The sequence below is a fragment of the Mesocricetus auratus genome, unplaced genomic scaffold, assembly GCF_017639785.1.
Source record: "Mesocricetus auratus isolate SY011 unplaced genomic scaffold, BCM_Maur_2.0 Super-Scaffold_6730, whole genome shotgun sequence".
NCBI classification, from domain to species: Eukaryota; Metazoa; Chordata; class Mammalia; order Rodentia; family Cricetidae; genus Mesocricetus; species Mesocricetus auratus.
This window is the reverse complement of record NW_024429184.1, coordinates 99970340-99997489: the sequence shown is the minus strand read 5'-3', so window position 1 is coordinate 99997489 and position 27150 is coordinate 99970340.

Here is a 27150-nt window from a genome sequence, read left to right as displayed (position 1 = left end):
CTTATATGATTAAAAGGATACTTAAATCCCTTCAAAAATAGTTAAAAAGCTACCTAAATTGCTTTAGATATAGCCAAAAGGAACATCCAGCCAGTCGGTTAATGTCTTAACAGAAAAGTTAATAAGTAAATGAGGCCTTGTCAGCTAGTGAGAGCTCTAGCAGTTAGATTGGGAAAGACTGCTCACAGCCTTAATACACAGTATAGTTTATAATCTTTGAGTGATTTTCAGAAGTTTTTGGGAAATACCTAATGGATATGTCCTTTTTAAAGAACATCTACTAATAATCTAGATAGTGATCCCAACTCACCTAGATAGTTAACTAAGGAGGGTAGACAAATCCTTCTACTGTTATGGTCCAGCTTCAACAGTTCAAACAAACTTTAGAAAATAAAAAAGGCAGACCAATGTCCCCTTCCCCACATGACTCATTAAATAATACACTCCTCATTTAAAAATTTTTAAAATGTGAATGCCAGAGAGCTATCTGCTTCAGACAGATTCTGGCATGATGGAACTTGAGCAACTATTGCTCAGGTCAAATGGAGACATCCATGCACTAGACAGTGGAGAAGACCATAAATTGGGGTCGGGGGCATGTTTGTATTTTCTTGCAGGAAAAGAATAAAGTTTGGCAGGTGTCAGAACATTTGGTGAAATGCATGGAGCAGAGAAAAACTGGTCCTGAGACTGTGGGAGCTTACTTAAGCCAGTTTAAGTGAGATCTCCTAAATCAGTGTCCCTTACCCTTGATGTCATCAAATCTATAGCCCGAGAAAGAAAGAAAACAGTCGGTTTGAGATTTCCAGTTTCTCAACAGATCTGCTGCATTAACCTCCCAGACCTGTAAGTTTTCATCCCGAAGCCAACAGAGAACTGGAAGATTAACAGTCTGCCCTTGACTCACCAGGAAACCTTTGGGGGAAAAAAGGACCTATTTAAAACATTTGGTCATTGGTATGGACTATGATGAGTGGCAAAAGCCCCTTTTCAGTATTTGAACAGGACATGGTCACTTGAAATATCAGCCTTGGTGGTTCCTTTTTCTGGAATCGTGCCTATGCCAATGTATTTTCCTGGAGAAATGCAACTTGTCGTAATGTGACAAAAGGGAGACTTTGGCTCAAGTCGCATATTCAGCTGAGGCTGCTGATGTTAAATCAACAAACTGCATCATCACAGGAACAAATTGGTGCTCTGTAGATAGTGCAACAAGCCTCTTTTTCATGCTTTTTATCATGCTACATGTGTAACATCAATGATTGTCCCTAATGTATCTATACAAGTGCACTTTCTAAATGCTTTCCTGAGTAGATCTTGGGACGATTGTAAACTTTATCACTATTTTGACCATCAAATTGTAACTGTAAATCACATGAGGGTTACCCTTGTAACAGAGGAAGGCTGATAGAATGCTATGGCCCAGATTGGGGGATGGGTATGGCAATGGAGAGGCGCTATGTCAATGGGGGTCCTGGAAATGGTGGCAATGGCGGTAGGCATTCTTGTTTTCTGCCAAGTTCAAATGTGACTTGTTCCAGAGGTAAGAGATCTGTCACCACCTATTGCTCAGCTTAGCCCATGGCAATCCTGGTAGCCATGAAGTCTGGTTACAGATGATTTAAGGATGAGGTTCTTCAATGACGGACAACCTGTGAGGAAGAGACCTCCCACCTAAGACAGGGGTCATCAAGTCCCCCAAGGATGGGCAAGGGAGGTTGACCCTACCGGACCTAAGACAGGAGTGCCTCATTAGAAAATAAAAAAAGGGGGGAATTGTGGGGACAAAAGACCCCACTTCCCCACCAGCCTGGGACCAGGCAGCTGTAAGACAATGTTTACTAAAAACATGTTTACTAAAAACAATACAACACCCAGGGCAATAAGTTCCTGAAAAGGGCTTGCCCATGGGAAAGCCCTGACCTTGACCTTTTCCAAAGACTAACTGCCTCTTTCTAGCCACTCACCGCTGCCTCTGGTGTCAGCCAGGGGAGGAATAAAAGAGAGCCTCCTTGAGGAGAGCCTTCTTGAGGAGCCTTCTGGTCTCTGTGTCATCAATCCCGACACCCTCAGCACATTCTTGGATACAGGCTGCACAGCACGGCAGTTAGTGAAAGAATGACTTAAAGCAATATGCAAACTACCTTCAGCACAGAAAAAATGTTGTCTATACCCAACGAATACATAGAGTATGTACCTGCTGCCATTTTACAGATTAATAGCAAACTTTCACATCTGTGTGTTTGTTTCCTGTGGTTTGGAGAACTGTTCTGTAATGGCAGGTTAACGTTTACTCTAAACTATGCAGCATTGCCCTGTGGAGAAACCCTACACTTAGTGGCAGTCTCAGCACTCTGTAAAAGTGAATTATACTTTACCAGCCTAAAGAAAGGAGGAAAAATGGAACATGTGAATGTGGGTTTGACCTAAGCTATACATCATGGGGCAGAAATAAGGGCATCAGTGAAAGGTTACAGACTGTGTCATCCTTCTTAATAATAGATTACCTAAAGATGGTAGTTCATTTTACAGCATTATAACAAACCCTGGTTTTTCTCTGAATTCATGTAAAATTGGTATCGATGATATGTATATACTAAAAATCAAAATGTTTAGGAAGAGAGAAGTGTAGGCTGTGCTGAAACGTGACCATGTATTTTTAAGGTTCAGAAAGTGTCCTTTTTTAGCAGAATGTTGTTAACTGTTCTTCCTAACACATTGTTCTCGTTACTGATTTTTCAGGTTTCATGTGTTTACTCAATTCCCCAGATTCAAGATTACAAACTCTCTTAGCCTCTACTAGAAACTTCCACTCTCCTTCTGACAGACTGAGGACAGTCATCAGAATCTAATTAATGTTTTCCCACAGGGAAAAGCAGGAGAGCCTGAGGAGCTGTTCCACTGGTTTGAAAAGAAAAGAGAAAACAAGACAATCTGTATTTCTCCTCTACAAAGTAATTCATCCTTGTTAATTAGCCCAAAGTATGTCCAATTTAATATCTTAAAGATGTGTTGCCAATTGAATTCTTTTAATGGCAAAGACTACAAACAAACCATTTCCAGTTTAGTAAACAAGCATCCATAGGAAATGGGTTTTATCTAATCAAATAAACTTCACATTACCTAACGCCCCAAAGGCACAGCTTGGCCATCTCATTATTAACAAAGTTAATGTATCAAAGACTCTTTAGGCTCCTGCCCAAATGTTGCTTTTTTTTTCTTTTACTCCAGATTCCATTTCTTTTTCCTGATTTGACTGCTTATGGGCAGGTGTCCCAGAAGTTCTGACTCTTCCCAACATTCCCTTTATTCTCAGGTCTTACTCACCCACGGTGTCAGAGATGATCTGCAAAGAAAAGACATGTCCAGCTGAAACATCCTAGAAGGATTAGTTGGGAAACATCTTCATTTGTGTTGCTACCACAGACTGTGATAGACCAGAAAACACACCAAGCTTGGACATGTGTTGTCTTGTGGTTCTGTAATTTGGGGAGTTCAAGATGAAAATGTTGGTACGTTTGGTTGAGAGAGGCCTGTGACACAAAATGGAAGGGTTTAGGAGAGAACAGTCCTTAGTTATGTCCTTTCTAATCCAGTGGTTCCCAACCTTCCTAATTCTGAGGCCCTTTAATAAAGCTCCTTATGTTGTGGTTACCTCCAACCATGCTATTTCTTAACTAAGACTTTGCTACTGTTATGAATCATAACATAAATACGTGTGTTTTCCAATGCTTTTAGGGGACACTATGAAAGGGCTGTTCAATCCCAAAGAGGTCACAGCACACAGGTTGAGAACCACTGACCCAATCCCATTAGAAGACAGACTTTTTCTGTCATAGTCACCAGTTTAGAATCCCATCTTTAATATCATCCTCTTGCTGCTAAGTTTCAAATCCTGAAGGAGACAGACACACACACTCACACACTCACATAAACATACTCAACAAACACACCGACACAAACATACTGAAATACAAACACACATGCAAACTCATCACATATACACTGACAAACACACTCACACAAAAACATACACACTCACACATGTACACACACTTCACACATGCACACATACTCACATACATAAAAATACTCATAATACTTTCATGCATACTCTTATACACATGAAATACACACATAAGCAAATAAACTCACACAAACACAATCATACTCAACACACATACATACCCCACACACACATTCACACACATGCTCACACACATAAAAATACATACTCAGACACTCACAGAAACATACTCACACAGACACTCTCACTCACTCACAAACACATACACACACAAACACCCTCACACAAACACACATATACTCACATACACATTCATATGCACAAACATACTTACATACTCACACACACACACACACACACACACACACACACACAAATCAAAGAACCAACTAAATTGGGCCAGCAGAAATGCCCATGCCTTGTAAGAAAGTTCCCATTTAAATTGAACAATCAAACAGACTTTTAGAGGTCAAATATATTTAAATTCCTTCTCCATAAAACTAAAAGATTTTTTCCAGAAGAAAAGATAGGGGGAAAAGTAAAAAAGAACAGGAAGCTGAGGCCAAATTCAATGTGTGCATGTGTGCGTGTGTGTGCATGTGCATGTGTGTTTGGCTTTCTTCATTTCTTCTATTAATCATAATAAAGCTCAGAAATTTTCTATTATGATATGATTGCTTATCATCCCAAAATTTATGGAGATTTTTTTGCTCTTATTTTTTTCTTTGTAGATTTTTTTCAGGACACTGACTCTGGGAACCTTTCTGCTGTAGGTAGTTATGCTCGGGCCATGACCTACACAGATCCCATTTGGCCAGCAGGCTGGACAGGGGCCACTCCTCTCCCAGACAGACTGGATTCCCCACTGCCCCAACCCACTGGCTCTCCTGGCTTCATTCTTCCAGAGGAACACCATTTGTGTCTGGGAATTTTCCTGTTCTCAAGGCTTCCGTGCACCATGGTCTTCATTCATTGCCCGTTTTTTGTTGTTGCTGTTGTTGTTCTGAATCCACACTCGAAAAAGATGGCAATCGATTCTGCCCAAATTCTGGAAGGGAAAGATTGCACAGAAGGAAATGAAGCAAGCCAGAGTGCTCCTGGAGTAGCCACTCACTTCTAACATCGTGTGCAGAGCTTATAATGAAAAGCAAGTGTATGGTCTTGCTATTGTCAACCTTGGATGAGTTCAGTCCAAAAGAGGGGAAGAGAGGAGGAAAGGAGCTCCAGTATGGCCCCTCAAAATAGAAAAACAATAAGACTGAAGAACCGGTGTACGTTGGTGGGAGGGAGGGAAGAAAGCCCTTTTTGCATTGAGTTATCCACATGCTTCATGGCAATTGTTTGGGCTTCCTCCCTGGAAAAGCTTTCAGTAGAGCAGACAACACGAAGCTTTCAGTGTTCTCTTTGTTCAAGGTTAACTTTTTACAAGTCTTATTTCCTCCCACTCTCCCAGCTCTGAACAGAGCTTTGGCATATAAAGCATTCCTGAGCAAAACAAAATGAAATGAAATAAAGCCCCTATTGTCTGCTTCGGAACTGACTGGCATTTCAGAGTCATATCCAGCTCTCCTGGAGTTGTAATTTCCCATCAGTTATTCTGCCTCAGGGTAGAAAACAAAATGCAGACAGACAGGGAGGGGGAAGGGAGGGGAACAAACCTTTCTGCCATTGCCTCTGCACTATAATATCTGCCAAGGTTCACTTGCCAGCATCCCTTCATCTTCATACAGCAAGGACTTTTTATTTCTTTCTCCTTTTCAAACCTGGTATGAAGCCAAACTCCCAGTGAGGCCATAGCTTCATTTGACTGTGTAAAGGTCACACAAAAATGTGATAAGGGCATTTTATTTTTTAATGCATATTAATCTTGACTCTCCTCCCTTCTAGGGCTCCTTAGCTAACTGAGGAAGTCTGCTGAGGATTTCAGTGCAGATCTGTGATGGAAACCACACAAGGCTCCATGGGGCGGCAAGGAAATAGGTGGCCAAGGGTAGGATAGTGCAGCCTAGAGATGGGAGCCTCTTCCTTGTTTCAGCTGCTGTCTTTTCAATTGTGTCTTCTTGATTTTGGGGAGGACTCACAGGCGCCTTGTTTTAGAAGAGACCCCGCCTATTGTCTTAGACGCACAGTGGATGCTTCGATAACAATTTTACATTTTGCGCCGTGACTAGAAAAAAATATTAACACAGGAATGATTGATGCCATGTTGAGAGAGGATTTTGTTCTTCCTTTTTGTCACTTAACTTTTAAAAGAAGAGCATTTCCTAATGTCATGCTCTCTTCCTTTGTGTAAGACTCAGTCTGTGCCTTGATCATTTTGACACTTCGCCATTGTGATTTCCTCTGATTTACTAATAGATATGCTATATTTCCCCAAGTTTACTTTCAGTTTGGTTGTTATCCATGTTATTTAAAGAGCTCTTTTATTTAAAATTGGCTATTTTTCTCATTATAGGCTAAGGAATTGTCTGTGCACTCCACTGGCTCACCAGCTAAAGCAGCCACTCCAAAGAGAAAATTCTAGTCACTATTGGTTGAGAAGGAGTTCTGGAAAATAAATGTCCAATAAGGTTAAATGTTGCGGGGAAGTTCAGCCTATAAAAGGGTTATGAAAATATATGACAAGGAAAGACCCAGTCCAATGCACTAGAGGTAAAAGCATGTTCCGGGTGTATTATTAACTAAATACCCTTCCTCTGTCCGCTCCTTCAAGCAACTGCAGCCCCTCAGTAGAGCAGAGGCCCATGTTAAAGATGTGCACACTCCACTACGTAGCTGCTGGAGACAGACATTGTATTCATACAAGAACTCTCCTTCTAGGGGTTACATTCTCATGGGGAAAGTAAACACTTTCTGAGATATGAAGTCTTGCTATTTTTCATAGCACATGGGAAATTGCTTTTAAAACCTTTAGATTAGCAGCTACTGTGTGCAGATTTATCCTAAGGCAAAAAGAATAGATAGATTAGGGTTTCTCTTTGTTTAAATCTTGCTCTTAAATAAGGTGAGCCAGTTAAGCTTTTAGGGGGAAAGACAGGAAGTATAGGATCAAGATAGGTAAGCTCTTTAAATTGATATCTGGTGCTACGTTTTCCTAAACCTGCTTTTATTTTAGACGGTGAAAGTCATTGGATTACATTAAGTAAATTGCTTTACTTCCACTGTTTAGTATGTATTGCAACTTTTCAAATGACAGTTAAATCAAACATACTTTTAGTTGCCACTGTATATTTTATTAGAAAATAAAAAAGACCTCTGAGTTGGTTGAAGTGATGTTTAATGAGTATATATCATTTCTCTTTTATCTTAAAATATTTTAAATTCATAGCTCAGTTTTGTCTCTAGCACAAATATGTAAAAATGTGACCTTTTTGTTTCTATTTCTCCTAGAAGGAGATTTGAATTTGATTATTACTATAATTATCAGTTATGATAATGAGTATATTGAGAAATAGAATTTGTAAATTCTATTCTGTTCATGTAAGAACTAATATAGAAATGAAAAGATACAGAAGTGGGACTAGTCTTTCAACTGAGCGTGTATTCTTTTCTTTTCCCTTCCTTCCTTCCTTCTGTCCTTTCTTCCTATCACTTTTTTTTAATGTGGTTGCTCCATGTAGGTCAGGCTGGGCTTGGACTCACTGAGATCCACTTGCCTCTGCTTCCCAAGTGCTGGGATTAAAGGTCTGCACCACCATGATCATCATTAAAATGCATTGTTAAGCATGTGGTATTATTTTGAATGGTTCTTTGTCTGTTCCCTAGTCCTCATAAATGGAGAGCACTTAGTACAAGAGGTAGACTCAAAGTCAGTGGTGCTCTTACAATGACTCCCTTTCTTCTTGTGGCATTTAAAATAAAAAGAAGGGTCATGCCGGATGTCCTAGATTTCCTGGGATCTTTAAAATTTTATTTCTTGTAAAAGAGAGCTGTGATGACTCATGATTTTCATAAACTTCTTTACACCTGAGCATGAAAAATTAAGAATAATGTGCAAAATGTAAGAAAGTAAGTGCCACCTATACTCCTGACAAAGGGCTAATACCAGAATGTCAAGGCACAAAAAGCAAAACAAAACAAAACAAAACTCAGTAGGAAATTAACAATGGTTGAATTTAAATAGATATTTCTTTAAAAGAAAGTATAAAGACCCAAGAAGTATATGAAAAATGTTCAGCATCAGTGACACTCAGAGAAAAGCAAATAAAAATCATGTTGAGTACTATCTCACCTAAGTAAAGGTAGCCATTGTTGAAAGACTAAAAAGATAGGGCTGAAGACAAAGTGTTTACTTCACAAACATGAGGACCTGAGTCCAGGTCTCCACAATCCAAAGAAAGCTTATGTGATTGATGCTTGCACCTGCCGTTCCAACACTCAAAGTGAAGCAGACAGAAGAATCAGGACCACTAATGTCCAGGAGCAGCTAGTTTTCATTTTTCTTTTTAAACATGCATTTATTTGTTATCTATACAGTGTTCTGTCTGCATGTTTGAAGAAGGCACCAAGACTCACTGTAGATAGCTGTGAGTCACCATGTAGTTGTGGGGGATTATTGACTGGATTCTGAATACATAGGGGTCTTTCCCATCTGAGATTGTATGACTTTATTATTACACATTTTAAATCCATCCATTTTTACCACAAATGTGTGGTTTCATTGTTTTTAGACCAGAATAGCATTTTATTTCATATACATTCCAGTTTTTATTATTCATTTATTTGATAATGCGTTATTCCTTCATCTGAGAATGGGTGGGAAATTTTAACAGACTATCTGATGCCTGTAATATTTATGGACATTGCATAATAGCAGTGAGGTTAAACTAGGGTCTGTTGTCACATTTCTCTAACTTACGCTATGAACTTCCCATCTGAATGAGAGTCAGTAGATAAAAATCAACATACAGTTAGCAATCTTCAGAAAGCTATAGAAAGAGATCAGCAAATGTGGTGGCCTGAATAAGAATGACCCCCATAGACTCATAGATTTGAATGCTTGGTCACCAGGGAGAGGTACTATTAGAAAGTGTGGCCTTGTTGGAGTAGGTGTGGCCTTGTTGAAGGTAGTGTGTCACTGGGAGTAGGCTTTGGAGTTTCAGAAGGTCAAGTCAGGCCAAATGGTTCATTCTCTCTTCCTGCTTCCTGAGGGTTAAGAAGAATCACCTGCGTAAGGTGTTCGATCACAAGGACAAACTGCAGATGTCAAAACCATGTTTCTCCATTGAGGCACATGAACAACAACAGAAGTAAACTGACTCCTATCCACTACACCTGGGAGCAGCGTGAAACACATTCCAAGAACAATTCTGTGTTTGAAGAAACTGAGGTCCCAAAACTCTTGTCTTGTTCTCTTGGAGTTTTTTTCACAGGCACTCAGAAGTCCCCTCTCAAGACTCCGTTCCTTGACTGTGTTCCGACAACTGGATAATGCAGCTGCTGTGCTGACCATATTCCTTTCTTTGTCTTTATTACACCATTAGGGATCGAATCTATCAACTTACACATTCCGAGAAACTGTCCTGCCACTGAGCTGTAGCCCCAGGTCTGCATTCTGATCATTCTTATTTTTTGCTTTGAGACATAATCTTACTAAGTTGTCCAGGCTGGCCTTGAACTTGTTTTGTAGTGAGGTTGGCTCAAATTTGAAATTCTCTTACCTCAGTGAACTAATTCGCAGTGACTACAGGCCTGCTGTCACCAGGTCGTCTTTGTCTGGTTGTTAGGTTTTGTTGTCACACTCTGTAAAACAGGCTGGCCTACAGTTTAGTAAATAGCCCAGGCTTACCTCTGACTTATTGCAATATTCCTAAGAGTCTCCTAAGTGCTAAGACTATAAGCATGAGCCATTACACCCAGAGTTTAGCAAGAATTCTAAATTTATTTGATAACAATGTTCTAATTTAATTTTTATTGCTATGCGTGCATGATATGGTGCAAAACTAAGCATGTTTCATATCTCTTTGGTGTGGCACATACCTGTTATGTCTCTTTTCCATTTCTCTGATAATAGTGTACACTTTATCATTATCACTCATGACAAGAACAACAAATATACTCTTGAAAGTAAAACATATATATACATTCATGCACGCACACACACACACACACACACACACACACACACACACCACTTGTTTTAGATATTCCTCTGTTGTGTGCTACAACACTATGACCAAAGAAACTTACAGAAGAAAGAAGATATTTGGGCTTGTGGTTCCATGACGGCAGAAGAAAAAACCTGGAGCTGGAAATGCAGCTGAGAGCTCACATCCTGAACCAAAAGCACCAAGCAGAGAAAGAAAACTGCTGTTGGCAGTTTATTCTCAAAGCCCAGTGATGTACTTCCTCTAACAAGGCCACACCTCCTAATCCTCCCCCTAACCAAACATTTAAGTATCAGAGCTTAGGGAGATATGCTATCCCATCGAAATCCTTTTGGTTTATCTTCTAGTATCCTTCCTACTGATATGCTCTCTACTAAATTCCCAGTGTCGTTTTTGATATGTGAAATTTTCAGTTCCCATCTGCCTGGATCATTACCATGAAATCACATCCCCACCATGAGACAGTCAGGTCTGACTCTGTTACAGTCACTATAGCAGCTAAAGTTTGTGGGTTGTTGTTTCTTTTTTTTAATGTTACAGCTCAGATATGGAACTTTGAATAGGAGAAGTTCTGAATCTTCTCAATAAGCACGATTAGCCCCAAACTGCAAACCAATCTCAGGTAGAGAGGCAGTGGCCAAAGAAGACAGCGACCATCTAGCCATCTGGCAGCACTGTGGCAGTCCAAACACACCACTGCAATAACAGGTTGTCTTCATACTCCTGAGCCCAATTGGAAGGTAACAAGGCAGAGAGCAGCAGTGAACCAGAAAATGAGGAAAAGACAAGTTGACACAGGAAACACAGATGCCGGCCATTTCTCCTACATCTTAGGACCTCAATGATGCTCTGGAGATGAGGTCAGGCAAGGATTGCTAGAGGTACCTGTTAGGCAGTAGGTCTTATCAATGAGTGAGGAAACGGTCATCATCTCCTGAGATTAATAGTGCAATAGGTCTTATCAATGAGTGAGGAAACGGTCATCATCTCCTTAAGACTTATCGTGCAAAGTAAAGACATAGACAAAAGATAGACTACTAATGCTCACAGAAACACTAGTGTAGGCCACTTCAGCGAAGTCTTAGGACAGAATGGCATATAAAGCCCAGTGTTAGCAACTGTGCTAGGGTTTAAATTTTGAGGGACCAAGTACGTACCTTAGTTGATAGAGTGTTCACCTCAGGCTTGATAGCCAGAACTGAATAAATGAATCATGGTGTTGCACATGTAATCCAAGCATATAGAAAGTAAAGGCAGGAGGATTAGAAGTTCGAGGTCTTTCTCAGTTGCCTTAGAAATTCCAAAGTCAGCCAGGTCTACATGAGACCTTGTCTCAAAAAGAAAAAAAAATCTGTGTTTAAAGGTTATCCTGCATTTTTTATACTTAGAAGGAATTATTAAACAATAAGGAAAAGATAAGACTTCATAGAAGGTAGTGAGATTCATACAAAGTAGAAGTATCATCTATAAGAAAGACTTGGTATCAATGGCTGGGACTGATACATACAACACTATGACAACCATTTTCGTCACCTAACAAGCCGTCCAGCAGGAGCACCAGTCGAAACGACAGCATGCTGAGACAGACCAGTGACTATTTTGACAGCTGCCACCAGGGGTGGAAAGTTTGCCAACCTCAAAGATCATACGTGGAAGGGGTGAGGTGACTTCAAGATCATACTGGTTGGTGACCACAGGACTATATCTACTTCCACAGCCTTGCTTCTTTGTTCTTTGTTCAGAAACAAAACAAAGGACCTCTATTTGAACCCCTGGTCCCCGTGTCTAGATGGAACCCTGAGAGCATCCACATGCAGGCCTTTTTTTTCCCCTCAAGATTCCTTTCGCTTATTCTTTTAATAAATTCTCCTGAGCTTGTGTGCCTGAGTGTATGTATGTATGTGTACCATATGCATGCATAAGCCCACAGAGACTGGAAGTGGTCATTGGATCTACTGTATTACAGGTGATGGTGAGATGCCTTGTAAGTGCTGAGAATTGAACCTGGGACCTCTGAAAGAGTAACAAGCACTCTCAACCACTGAGCCAAGTCTGTAGCCCCTAACTTGGTCATGTTCCATTCTACCTCCAACTCTCTATAGTCCACTGATTCCATCTTTAGAACAGGGGAAAACCCTGCCCCAAGCCATCACATGTTTTTACAGCTTTGAGTCCTCTTAGGTGCCAGGCTCTCCAAACCCAAACCCTTGCTCTTCCTTTCACTTGTACTGATTTTTTCTTCAGGCAAAACAGCAGTCAGTCCTGGCTCCAGTACAAATGGAAATTGGTCAGGTTTATAAGCCATACTAATGAAAAAGCCACTAGGTCTTATGCCCAAAGTTTTATGTGCTGTGGAATATTTTTCTTTGTTGTTTTCTTTTTTGAGACAGGGTTTCTCTGTGGCTATGGAGGCTGTCCTGGAACTAGCTCTTGTAGACCAGGCTGGTCTTGAACTCACACAGATCTGCCTGCCTCTGCCTCCTGAGTGCTGGGATTAAAAGTGTGCACCATCACCACCCGGCTGTGCTGTGGATTATTATTTTTAAATGTGTTACATTTGTTTATGCTGTAAGACATTTATTTTAATGATGAAAAAGGTGTGTCGTATTCTTTTATGTTGCACTTGTGGGTCTCTCTATGTGCCTCTCTTGATGTCTTTGCCTCTGTGTGTGTGTGTGTGTGTGTGTGTGTGTGTGTGTGTGTGTGTGTGTGTGTGTGTGTTTAGTGGCAGCATCCCCTCAACCCTTTTCTCATTCTTCCTGCTTTTAACTCACCTGACCAGTTACCACCCACTGCTTAAGGACCAGTGAGCTCCATGTCCAGGTACAATGAAAGCTAAGAGGGATGGCCCAGTTTTCTCATATCTTTTTATATAGAAGAATTGTTATTGTACTTATATGGATTCCAATTTCCATGTAACTTTCATGCGAAGCTGGTTAAAAAGTGTCTTTCCAGAAGGCTTGCATATGAGAAAGATCAAAGTGAAGGAAGGGGCTGAAGAGCCAGATTTGTCCATGTAGTTAGCAGTTCACTAGCAAACTGGAAAACATCCACATTCATAGCCGTCAAGTGTAGATGAGAAAGCACTGTGCTGGGTGATAAGTGACTACCTAACATGCAAGTTTATGCTTCAGGTAAGTGGGCTTTCTGTGGAAGAGACATAGGTCACAGATCCCGTTTTAACTCTTTCAGTTCTTTCTGCTAGTCCTCAGTTAGTTTCAACAATAAGCTCCTATATGTCTTTTGTTAAACTGACTGACAACTTCAGTATTACTGCAAATAGAATGTTTCAACTGTTCATTGTGAGGTCTTGTGCTGATTGTATGGGATAATGCAATGGATCTGTTTATCTCTTTATATCCAGTGACATCACTAATCTAAATATTCCTTCATAGACCAGCAGTGCCACTGTTCTGTTGTTATGAAAAGACAACGCAACCAAGGCAATGTTTACAAAAGAAAGCATTTAAAGGCTTGCTTACAATTTTAGAGGGTTAATTCGTGGTCATCATAGTAGGAAGCAATAAGGTATGGTGTTGTTGTAGTGTAGCAGTAGCTGAGAGCTTTATATCTTAATCTGCAGGAAGCAGGCAGAGAGAGGGAAAGAGAGAGAGAGAGATGGTTTTTTGAAACTTCAAAGCCCACTCCCAGGGAAAGACCTCCTCCAACAATGCCACATCTTCTGGTCATTCCCAAACAGTTCACCAACTAGAGACCAAGCATCCAAACATACAATGCTATGATAACCATCCCCATTCAAACCACCACATTCCATTCCCTGCCTCCCATAGATTCATAGCTATATAGCTATAAAATAATGAAAAATGCATTTAGTTAAACTTAAAAAGTACTCATAGTCTTTGGCAGTGTCACCACTGTTTAAAAGTCCAAAATATCTTCTGACATTCAAGGCAATCTGTTAACTGTAACCCTATGTAAAATCAAAATATAAGCAAATCACATACTTCCAACATATAATAGCATGGGATATGTCTTGCCACTCCAAAAGGAAGATAAGGATTAGACATAGTGAGGAAACACTGGATTAAAACCAAGACTCTAGATGCTGTATCTCTACATCTGATAGCAAAGGGTTCTTCGGATCTGAAACTCCTTTTAGCTTTGATGACTGAAACACACTTCTTTCTCGTGGGCTGGTTCCACCCCTGTTAGCCGCTCTTCTTGGCAGGCATCCCATGGCTGTGGCGTCTCCAGCTCCATCCAGGTTTCACCTTCACAGCTTCATACAATGGCCTCTCTGGTCCTCCATGTAGAGCCTCCCTTGGCACATGCCTGGTCTCAGTGGCTTTTCTTAACCACAGAAGAAGATTCCACAATGCCTTTACACCTGTATTTTCTTTGACTTCAAATTTAGTACCACGTGGCCAGAGCTTTCAAGTTCTAGCACTTGTTGGGGCTGGAATCTGGCCTTGTGTTTGCGTAAGCTTTTCATTATTGGTGGCTCCCTTTGTCGTTTAAGCTTTCATTTAATTCCTTTTCACAAGTTAAAGGCTTAGCTAGGAGGGGTCTTGCCCTGTGGGCACCACTCATTTATTCAATTTTGAATCAAGCTCTTCTTTATTTTATTTAAAAATTATTTTTCATTTTATATACCAACCCTATTTCCCCCTGCCCTCTCATCTTCCCCCTTCCCACTCCTTATCCACTCCCCAGAGGCTGTAAGGCCTTACTTGGGGAGCCAATGAATCAAACCTTTCTTTAAACCTCATCTCTTGGAGGATAAGCCATGCTTCCAATAGTACATCTCCTGGTTCTCTTTTTTCTTTTAATCTACATTTTTGTATTTCTCTGCCCAGCTTGCTCATTTTCATTGTAGGTCTGTATAAGAGTGATAATGCCACACTGTCAACATTACGCTGTCTTGAAATTTCTTCTTCCAATATTAATGAAAAAAACTCTTCAATATAGCCTCAGGCATATTTTAAGGACAAAAAACAACCAAAATTTTCTTCACCAAATTATGCCAAGAATCGTCTCTAGACGACTTCCTAATATTGCTTCCCTCTGAAACCTCTTGAGCTGGGCCAACATGGTTCCTTACTTTTTTTTTTTTTTTTTTTTTTTTGGTTTTTATGAGACAGGGTTTCTCTGTATTGTTTTAGAGGCTGTCGGTCCAGCCTGGCCTCGAACTCACAGAGATCCGCCTGCCTCTGCCTCCCGAGTGCTGGGATTAAAGGCGTGCGCCACCACCGCCCAGCTGCCAACATGGTTCAAACTGCCCTCAACACTATTGTCTTCTAGTGGCCTACTATGATGCATTTGCTAAAATGTAACAAATGCTCTAGTGAAAATTTGTTATTTTATTATTTGTAATTTAGATGTCTAGTTAAATAATGAACAAAATAACATTTCCTCTAGGGAAAGAGGCCTAAAAGAGAGTGATTAGTCTGAACCCAGTGAAAGTATTTTGTTTTAAGTATCTAAGACAAACTAAAATAAGACTGCTGTTTGTTTCTGCTTTTGTAACCTGTGCTTTGGGGGGGGGCGGGTCTTGTGAATTTATGTATCTTGAAGTGTTCCCCTATTTTCTAATTATTTAAAAAAAGCAAACCTGAAAAAAAGTTAAATAAACCTGGTTCAACCAGCAGGCACATCCTTTAGAATAAGCACCATTGCCTCTTCATATTTTGGGAATGTGAAACATGCTGGTAGAATAATTAAAATATAAGATGAACATCAGACATTTGAAAACCACACACATGGATGGGATGTCTCAGTTTGCTTTCTATTGCTGTGATAAAGTACCATGACCAAAATCATCTTGGGAAGGAAAGGGGTTGCTTGGCTCTCACAGTTGGATCTCAGTCGATCATAAAGAGAACTCAGAGCAGGGTGTCAAGGCAAGAGCTGAAGCACAGGCCACAGAATAATGCTGCTTGCTGGTTTGGTCCATGGTTTGCTCAGTGTACTTCCTTACACAGCCCAGGACCACCTGACCAAGGGTGGTGTCCCTCACAGGAAGCTGAGCCCTCCTATATCATTCATCAGTCAAGGAAACACATCCACAGGCTTGTTTGCCAGTTTGATGGAGGCAGTTTCTCAGCTGAGGTTCCTCTTCCTATATGTGGTGTGTGGAATAGAAATGTAACTCATAGACTCATATATTTGAATGCTTGGTCATCAGGGAGCGGCACTATTTGAAAGGATTAGGAAGTGCAGTTGTGTTGGAGGAAGTGTGTCACTGGGGGTGGGCTTTGAGTTTTCAAATACTTAAACTAGGCCCAGAGTCCCTCTCTTCCTGTAGAACTATCAACTCCGTCTCCAGCATCATGTCTGCCTGCATCCTGCCAGACTTCCTGTCATGATGATAATGGACTAAATTTCTGAAACTGTAACCCAGCCCCAAGTAAGTATTTTCCTTTATGAGTTGCCATGGTCATGATGTCTCTTCATAGCAATAGAATACTGAATAAGATGCCATATGACCCTACCTTGTGTTCAGTTGATGAAAACGCTAACCAGCATATGGACAATACCAGGAACTCTCAGAGGAAAAAAAATCACTTTCCAAATTATTTCCTTTATTGTATTTCTGAAATATTTTCATAAACATATTAACACAATACAGACATGTATACAAGTGATAACCTACTCATAAAATCCTTTAGGTAGTATATTAAGATTACCAGACTATATTTGGAAACTATCTTAAACAATTTGAAAACTGAACTGTGATCTATGCGTGTCAACCACATTTTTCTGAATATTATTGCTACGTGGAGCTCACAGCATTTCTTGACTAAGATAAAATGGACAGAGAAGTTAAAGTCATTTACTTCTGTCACAAAGCCCTCATGGGGCCTGAAGTTCTGACCACACCTTCTGTGTGGAGCAGATTCATTCATTATTGATGCAAAGTTGCTGCAGCAGTTTCTGGTGTATATGAGATGAATGTAATGCATCTGAGGAACATATATTTCCTTTGGAGATATTTTAAACATGACCTATCTGTCATTTCCACTGTACTTTGGACATGAGCCAGGTAATCTCAGAACAAAATAAAAAGCATTGATGTTTTTCACATCAGTTTTCCTTTCTGTCCTGAATAACTTGGAGAAGATAAGTATATCACATGACCTTTCTGCATTAAACGCAATGTTGCTTGGAGCCAGCTTATTCATCAGTTATTTTCTGTCATCTGCTTACCCATCTCAGGTCAAAATGAAGTTTTGAGCGTGTTGCTGTTGATTAGTTTGTTAGTTTTCTGAGTTTTAGACCCCTTGGAGCTGAACAAAGCTAATTTTCTAATCTGTTTATTGAAACTGCTGATCAAAAACCCATACAAAAGATCTAAAACTGATCAAAATATAGAGAACAAATGACCATGAGCATCCAGCCTCAAATGATACATTGCAATGTAACCCCTACGTCTGATGATCAGAAAATATCACAGAAGTTGTGATAGAAAGATTGTAAGAGCCAAATGACCAGGATGCCTGCTGCTACACAGTGTCTTGCAGACGTGATAAGAAAGTTGCAACCTATGAAATCTCAACAATATAGTAACCTAAATAAGACCTGAATGATGACACCACCAGTTAAAATGCCAATGTAGATGGGGGAAATCTCACAAGGTCCTATCCCTAGAAGAAGAACTGCAGGTAGGCAGTGGCCACTGAGAGAGGGGGGATTAGTTTTTTCCAGGGACAAAACTATGATAGGTCCCATGTGGCCCATCTAATCACATGTTCATATGAGTAACAACAGATAGATTCAGCAGGGTAGTATGTGTGTGTGTGTGTGTGTGTGTTTATGTAAAATGATAATAATTAAGCAAGGCCATGAATTTGAGAAGGAATTGGGGACAGGACATGGAAGAGTGGGATCAAGGAGAAGGAGTAGAAATGCTATAAATGCGGTACACATGTATGAAATTCTTAGAAAAATCTTTAATTAATTAAAAAATGAAAACCTATAGAAGAGAAATCAAGCATGTGTCCTACGAAAAGTTTTGACAACAAATATTTCAAATAAAGTCTTCAAGGTTTTGTTATTATCATTGCTGTTTAATGTAAAACACTTTCTATCAACAAGATTTTTCATATGGTGGTTACATAGGCAACTTTGCCCTGAATGGTTCTTAACATCATTTTCAGTTTTCTTAGTGTATTTCCATTGTTCTTCAGATTGGCAAAAGTTCACTTGAAATACACGGTCCTTAAAGCTATAGGACATGGTTCTGTCCATGTGACTAGTCTCTTGCTGACCTCATGAGTACTGATTGGCTTCATATCATACCGATTTTCCTTAGAAAACAAATTCATTGCTTTGGTCTGGACTTCCCCTTTGCAGTCTTTTCCTGAGTCTTATTTTTACTTCTCTACTGCCCCAGTACTGCTCAGAGACACAAAGGTAGAAAATGTATTTTAAAATAATCCCATAGATCCCAACCACCGTACAAACTGTATTTAAAGAAATAGAATGTATTTGAAGAAAATAACATTTAAAATCCACTCTTGAAAGCGTAGCATAGGACTCATGTTAAAATAGGATTTTTTTTCCTCTAAATCTCTCTTTAAGACGTTATCCTTTCAAATTTGATTTATGTAGCTGCTGGTTGAAGAAGCTCTTTTTAAATGATTGCCAAGAGAACAAAATAGGAATCAAAGTGTCAAATTCCCTAACATTATTTTGTACGTAGCCTTAAATACTTCTTTAATACCTGTGAGAAATCAAATATTGGTAATCTGTCTCTGTCCATTTCTCTCTTCTCAGATAGCTAATGGCATGCATTATACTTGCCTGGCTCTGTGTAACTTTCGTTTCATGCAAAGCCTTTAATCCTTCTCTTTTTAGATAAAATGCCATAACGACAGTGTAGTAGGTTAAGATTGATTGACAAGTGCATATAATTATGGTTTCAATGGAGGAGTATGTTTTACAGCTGAAAAAAAAACCTGCACAACCTTGAAAATAAAGAAGTTGTGCCCTTTCTCCAGGATGAAAGAATCATATCAAATTGATTCATTTCTTTGCTGGAATGAAAGGAAAGATTTCTGGTAACAAAGAACACTACCCAAAAGGCCACTGGAGGCCCTCTGTCCTCACTTGATAGGGCTCTGCCAATAAGGAAATCAAAGGAGATAAAAGAAGGCCTTTCTGGAGTTTGTCTCCTTTGACTCGTTTCCTACCCAGAGTTCATGCACAGTTGGGAGCAGGAAGAGATAATAGCTGAGAAATATAGCATTCAAAACTATAAAGCTGTGAAATAACAAATGTATGATGCATGTGAATAAAAAGCAAGAGTACTCTAAGATAAAGCAAGCATCCTCTACTTCACCCTGCCTTTGATTTTAGCACAATCGACCAAAATTCATGCTATGTTTCTCTAGTGTTAATATTTGTTTCACTCGATGAAGTACAAAATATCACAGATGTTGGCTTTTGTGTTAAACTTGAAGTCAGCATATCATTTGGAGACCTGGCTCAGGCAGCAAGTGGGGAAAGAGTTGTTTTAGCAGTGCCATGTGAAGAAAGTATGTGTGGGAGATATGTTTGCATGCAAGCATACCTTCCTTCATTTATTAAGGCATTTGAACACTTACTACAGGACAGGTATCCTTCTAAGTTTTGGGGAAAATATCAGTGAATAATCCATCACTGGACTTGTAGAATTAATATTTTAGTGATAGGGCCATTGTGTTGGTTACTTTTTTGTTTTGTTTATTCTAGTTTGACACAATCCAGATGTCATCTGGGAAGAGGAAACTTCACTCATGAAAGCACTTCCATCAGATTGTCCTGTAGGCAACCTGTGGGTCATTTTTTGATTAATGATGGATGTGGGATGACCCAGGCTACTATGGGTGTCCCTCAATAGGTAGTTCTGAGGTGTATAAGAAAGCAGGTTCAGCAAGTCATGGGAGCAAGACTTTAAGTACTATTCCTCTATGGCCTCTGCATCAGTCACTGCCTTGAGTAACTTCCCTGACTTTTCATTCAATATGGACTATATGATGTAGGATGAAATGAATCCTTTCTCCCCAAGTTGCTTTTGGTCATGGTTTTTGTCAAGCAATTAAAAGCAAACTATAACAGGTATATAATGTGCTAATAAATGCATATTATGTTAATTAGAGCTGATTGCTGTATTATAGACCACAATACTGGAAAGAAGATAGATACTCCAAAAAGAGGATACTGTACCAAATAAGGTGGTATGGAAGAACCCTATGGAAAAATGAATTGTGAGCAGATACCTGATGAGAACAGGCAGGTATGATGTGACTTTTCCAGAATAAAATGTTGAAATAAGAGGGCATTTAAAGTCTCCAGAGTTTGACCATATTTGAAATGTTCCAAGAAGCAAAATGGGACAATTAATAGAATGTAAATGCAAGCAATGACAACTGGTGAGCAATGAAATTTCTTAGGAAAGGAAGACAGTGAGGAGGACCCCATCTGAGAAATGTGTAGGAGAACAGTATCATGCTGATAAAGCTTTAACTGTGACTAACATTAAAAGGGACGCAGAGTAGGACAGACCATTTCCAGATGGTCTCTAGGGAAACTGAAGTAGAATCTGGCCACATGGAAGGAAGGCAAGAAAGAGTGCAAGGACCTCCAAGTTCTGAGGCATCATATTACTCTCATGGCAATGGGGAATATAATGAGTCTTTCTATGTTCCAAAAGCCAACTCCCAAATAATGACACAGAGACTTAATAATTATGAAAGCTCAGCCTTAGCTTAGGTTTGTTTCTGATTAGCTCTTATAACTTAAACTAACCCATTTCTATTAATCTATGAGCTGCCATATGGCTCCTGACCTTTACCATTCATTCTGCATGTCCTGATTCTTCTGCATCCAGCTGGTAACTCGTCTACACCTAGATTCATATCCTCTCCTTCTCTCTATATGCCTGGAAGTCCCACCTAACTTCTTTCTGTCTACTTTTGGTCCTGCAGCTCTTGACAAGGACACATCTTCATAGTGTAAAAAAAAGTTGTTCCACAATATTTCCCCCTTTTTGTATAAATAAAAGCAAAAGTTTTAACTCTAACACAGTGAAACTATATATAATAAGAACAAATATCTAAATAAAAAGGGAAGATTTTAACTCTAACATAGTGAAACTATACACGATAAAAATAGAACCTTCACCCAGCGACTGATGGAGGCAGAGGCAGACACCCATGGCTAAACACTGACCTCCTAGAATCCAGTGACAGACAGGGAGAACTGATAATCAAAGGAGTTAAGACTGGGCTGGTTTAACCCACAGAAACAGTTGACCTGAACAACTGGGAGCTTTTGGACCCTAGGTTGATTGCTGTGTAGAAAGCATGGGACTTATCCAGATCCCCTGAATGTGGGTGTCAGTGAGGAGGCCTAGGTAATCTGTGGGGCTTGGGTAGTATTTATCCCTGGCATAAAAACAGACTTTGAGCCCCCATTCCACAATGAGGGGTGCTCCCTCAGCCTGGACTCTTGTGGGAGGGCCTGGGCCCTGCCCTAGATGAGGTGATGAACTCTGGAGATCCCTCATGGAGGGCCTCACCCTCCCTGGGCATTGGAGTGGAGACTGGGTAGGGGACTGGGAGGCCTGGTGAGGAGGACAGGGAAGGAGGGGGGGAAAGGGAGCTGGGATTGACATGTGAAACAAGCTTGTTTCTAACTTAAATAAAAAATATTTATTTAAAAAAAGAACAATTACCAACTAAGGATTATATTTACAATATCCAGTCTATTTGTATTTGGTAAATTTGGAGAAAGTACTGTATTATCTATCCTATCTCAATACAAAGTTTTATACCTAAAACATTTTTGTCATAACTTGTATTATTATCCTATGTGACAGCATGTAGATTAATATAAATGAGTTCATTTAAATTATAAGAGCTGGTTAGGAACAAACCTAAGCTAAGGCCAAGCTTTCATAATTAATAAGAAGTCTCTGTATTATGATTTGGGGCTGGTGGTTCAAGAAAGCCTCATTTCAGAGAACATGCAAGAGGATTCTTTGCTGGCTAGGCTAAGGGTGTCTTAAAACAAGGAGAAAGATGCTTCTGCTCACATTCATCTCACTTGTGGTTCAGAGCCTTGCACACTTGCCTGAAATGAATGTCAGATGAACCAGAAAGAGTTAAGTACGATAACCAAGATGACAGGAGATGAAACTTCAAACTCTGAGGATGTCAAGAAAAGAGTCCTTAATGTTGAGATTTTTAAAAAGGCAAAAAGGCCTTTTTCTGCTCCTCAGTGAGTTCTCTGGGACATGAAAAAGCTGCCTTATGTCTAGATACCACAAACATTTGCAGTTCACAATACTCTCATTGAGAGGGAATAATTCTCTTTGTCTTCAGAAAAAAAAACCTGCCTCTTTAGTCTTTTCCTCAAAGGCATAACAAATTAGATGCCTATTAAATTGATTCTGTTCTTGAAATATGGAGCCAAAACAAGCAAGATTCACTCTGCCTTTCCTCATCTTTATGTTAGTCTAATCTGCCTCTTGGATGTAAACATCCAACATATTCCCAGCACATTCTCCCAATCCACCCATCCCCTTCCTTCCCCCTCCCGCTAGTCCTCTTTGTTCACAATTAATCTTCTATCTTTATGTCATGCATACAGATATGGTACTATGCATTTATTATTTTTAATATACACACTGAAAGAAACATGGAACATTTGTCTTTCTGATGCTGACTTAATTCATTGAATTTGATTATCTACAGTTGTATACATTTGCTTTCACTTGTAGCTTCATTCTTTATGACTGGAAAAAAATTTTGGTAGTGTAGGCAACCGATGTTTTCCTTATCCATTCTTCTGTCTAAAGAGCATCCAAGTCGGTTCCCTAATGTAGCTATTGTGAGCAGTGTTGCAATAAACATCAATGTGTTGTTGATACTGTCATGTGTACAAGGGATTGACTGACAGAAAAGAAATGAATACTCAGAGATCTGCTTTCACTCAGACCCATGTGTTCCATTTAAAGGATGATAAAGCTTACACATCACCCAATCGTGGGATAATTGCCAATGCGTAAAACACAACTCTCACCAAAAGCACCTCCATGGGAAATAAGAGATAGTTTATTATGGAGTCATTTTGAATGACCATGTCCCAGGAATACAGATGTAGAAGCAGTTCTAACAGAGCTTTATAGTTTTACAGAATAAAGAAAGCCATAAATTGAGGCGAGTTTAAAATACATTGGTAGGTGCATCAGAGAGGCCATTTCAGCAAGATGGGGGAAGTTTCCCAATAGGCCTCAGGTGCTGATGATATTATCTGGTGTTTGTGCTGGTGGAAGCTAGTGGTCTGATAACAAAACCCAGAAGGGTTTTGTTGACTAGTCACAGGATGTTAGTTCCAACACAGAGGTGGGTAAAGCCTGCACAAGCTAAGGTAATGAACCCCTGGACTTGCAACATTCCAACCTCTCCGCACCATTGAAGTTTTAATTAGTTAATCAATCATTGCAGATTCAGTTTCTTTTGAAGAATTCTCATTCACATGAATGTGGAAATGTGCTGCTGTTATTGCCATGTGTACCAGAGCTTGAGAGCAAAAACAGGTAGCCATTTCAATTAAGGATGATAAAGCTTGTGTATCATCTAATCAGTAGGTAATACTTTATAGAAAAGAGACAAGACAGTAGCTAACGGGGTTGGCCTTCAAATGGCTCTACACGTGAGAAACGGAGTGAAAAGCTAATGGCAGTTGGGACACTTCACTTGGACTTGCTGGTGCAGATTCATCTTGGTGTGCCTTTGTCATGGTGTGAAATTCCCCAAGGAGAAGATTTACAATACTTTTTAAGGAATTTCTACTTTAGTTAGAGGGTGTTGCTTTGACTGAATCTGATTCTCTGGTGGCTTCAGTTCAACATACCTACCATACCTATCCAATTATGTCAAAGCAGTATATCAGGGAATATCACAGTTTGATCCTCTTACTTCAAATGAGTTTACTTTTGACATTTTAAACAATTAATAATGGAATCTTCCTGAAACAGAGTGGTCCTAGGCTGCTCTGGAGATCTGTAGTTAGGTTGGCCTGCTAGAAGACTGGTGGTTTGGATGAAAATTGCCCTCATAGACTCATAGGGAGTGGCATTATTAGAGGTGTGGCCTTGTTGGAGTAGAATGTGGCCTTGTTGGATGAAGTGTATCACTGGGGATGGGTTTTGAAGTTTCAGAAGTTCAAGCCAGGTCACTCTCTCTCTTTCTGCTGACTGCAAATCAGGATGTAGAATTCTTAGCTCATTTTTCCAGTACCATATCTGCTTGAAGACCATCATACTTCATGCCATGATGATAATGGAATGAACGTATAAGCCAGTCCCCCAATTAGATGTTTAATAAGAGTTGCCATGGTCATGGTGTCTCTTCACAACAACAAATAGTATGCCCAGGCAGGCCTTGAATTTGCCATTCTCACACCTCAGCCTTACAAGCAGCTGAGATTACAGCTTGTACCCTGAAGTTGGTTTGGCGCTTTCTGGACCCTTCAGAGCACAAGGCCTGCCTCTGTCCTGGCTGTTTAAACTGAAAGTAGACAGAACCTAAGTCCATTCCCTGTCCTGGAGGATTTTTCCTTCTTAGGAATGGCCTTCTGTGTCTCACATATTCGGTAAGTGAGCCTCTGTGGAATGTTCTCACCAGAAGTGCTTTTGTCCACAGCCTCCAAACAAGCCTATGGAATGGTCAGTTATCTTCGCTGATTCACGGTAACCAGTCAGCCTCAAAAAAGCCAATACGTTTTGTGAAAGTGGCCAAAGTACATTGTTTAGCAGGTGTCTGTGTTTCAGGATCACCAAATATGGTAAAATATTTACATAATAGATATACATGTCCATATATGATATCTTATAAAATTACATCCACACACATATATTTTAATTTGTATAATTGCATATTATGTGCTTGAAATCCAGATGATTCGGCTTGTATTTACTAAAGTTTTCTCGGAAAGCATATATATACCCTGAACTTGTACTGGAATCTGAAGTAAATATTTTTATAAGCTATATGAAAGTGGTAAGCATACAGTTAAACTAGATAACCAATAATAATGTGTAACAATCAAAGTTCAGCAATAATATAGGCAATTCTTATCTTTTATGATATTCCTAAACCTCAAATAAGTGTTCTAAATAATTAATTTTACTTTAATTAATGCACATAACTCTTTTAATAAATTTAATTTAAATGCCTATTTAAGATTTAATTTAAAGTGCCAGTCTTTAATACATACAGCCCCACCATACAAATGTTCTTAATGCCAGAGATGATTTACACTCTAAAATCCTCAGGGGGAAAAATAGATAAAAAGCAAAAAGGATCAGCACATCTTGAGTAGCTAAACCATTATTTACTGACTAGGCTAAGTACACGAGAGGGATATTGTCAAAACGTTTGCCACTGCAATAAAATTTAATCATGTCAGCATTTTTCACAGCCAACCAAAGAAACATGTAATATGTAGAGAACTGTACTTCTTTTTAAAGGGAAAAAATTCATCTGCTCAGCTCAATAGCCTACCTTTATCTAGTGATTAAATCCTAAGGATGTGAGATCCCAAGCCTCCATAAAAATATAAAGTGTATCCACATACTGGATTCTATTAATCTCTTGATTTGGATCGTCTTGGTTTTATTCTTGGAATAAAACGGGAAGTCTCTTTGTGCTTGCATTCTAAGGCATAATTACTATGATTTAAAAGTTGCGGTAACTTATGAGCTGTAAAACTAGTAAATTATATCCAGCCTGTAAGTAGAACTAATTATAAAGCTGTTGCTTGATTAAGGTGTTTATACTAAAGAGTATTAAAGGGATTAGTTCAAAGCTTTACATCCTGCAGCATAGAATTAATATGCGGGATTTAAACACTCAAATTAATTCAGGTACAGCAAACAATTATATGAAATAGGAACACTCGACCCAGCTAATGACCACACTAGTCCACCAAGCTAATTTATAATCATGTACTTATTGACCTCTCGGCATGTTCACAAAGGACTGTGCTCTAGCTAATTCCTGCCTGGGAGCCACTGTCTGCTTTAGCTCTGCATTGCTGTTGGAGCCAAACATGAAGCACACACCCCCTACTTTCCGCAAACCACTGCCTGCTTTGTAAAGGAAACACCTTATCTTTCAAGTAGTTGCCCAAGAATAATAAACTATATTATCATCATTGGAAAAATGAATTTACTAAGAACTTTCTATGAACATTCCTAGTTTCTTCAACAGTCTCATTACACTCTAAACTTGACCTTTCAGAAGCCTATCAGCTAATTGGAATAAATAAATTAGAAGCAGAAGGACTAGGTTAAAATAATAGCCAAGCAAATGTAAAAGGCTTAAGGCTCCCATGTCTAATAGAGACTCATGCAATGCTGCAGCCTACTGCCTCGCCCTTTTCCAGAATTTAGTGATAAAAACTTAGATCAGAGCTCTGACAATCCACTCATTCATGATATTTACCCAGCAACCATAAAGCTGTATCTTGTCCAGTGTACAACCTTTGAAGAAGGAAATTGATAGTGTGCCCTTGTTTCATTGAACCAATAAACATGCAATTTAATAGGAAGCAAAGGCGAACACACATTTAATGATACACAGGTTTAAGGGAGCACGGGATGGTCGAGCCACAAAGATTAGTTGAGTCAGATGCAGGATGGCCCTATAGGTAATGTGGCTATAATACAGGAAATATTAGACCCAAAGGCTGGGGTCAGACTTCAGGCTTGCTTGTCTTACTATATCTTTAAATTTAAACAATTGCTTCAAGATACGTAAGACTCATTGATTAAAATAATTATTTTATGCATAACTAACAATTTTCTTCCTTCCTTCCTTTCCTCCCTTTCTCCTTTCCCTCCCTCCTTCCTTCCTTTCTTCCTCCTTCTTTTTTTTCTTTTGGTTTATATGAGACACAGTTTCTCTGTGTGGCTCTGGGCTGTCCTGGAACTTGGTTTGTAGACCGGGCTGGCCTCAAACTCAGAGATCTGCCTGCCTCCTGTGTTCTGGGTTAAAGGCGTGCATC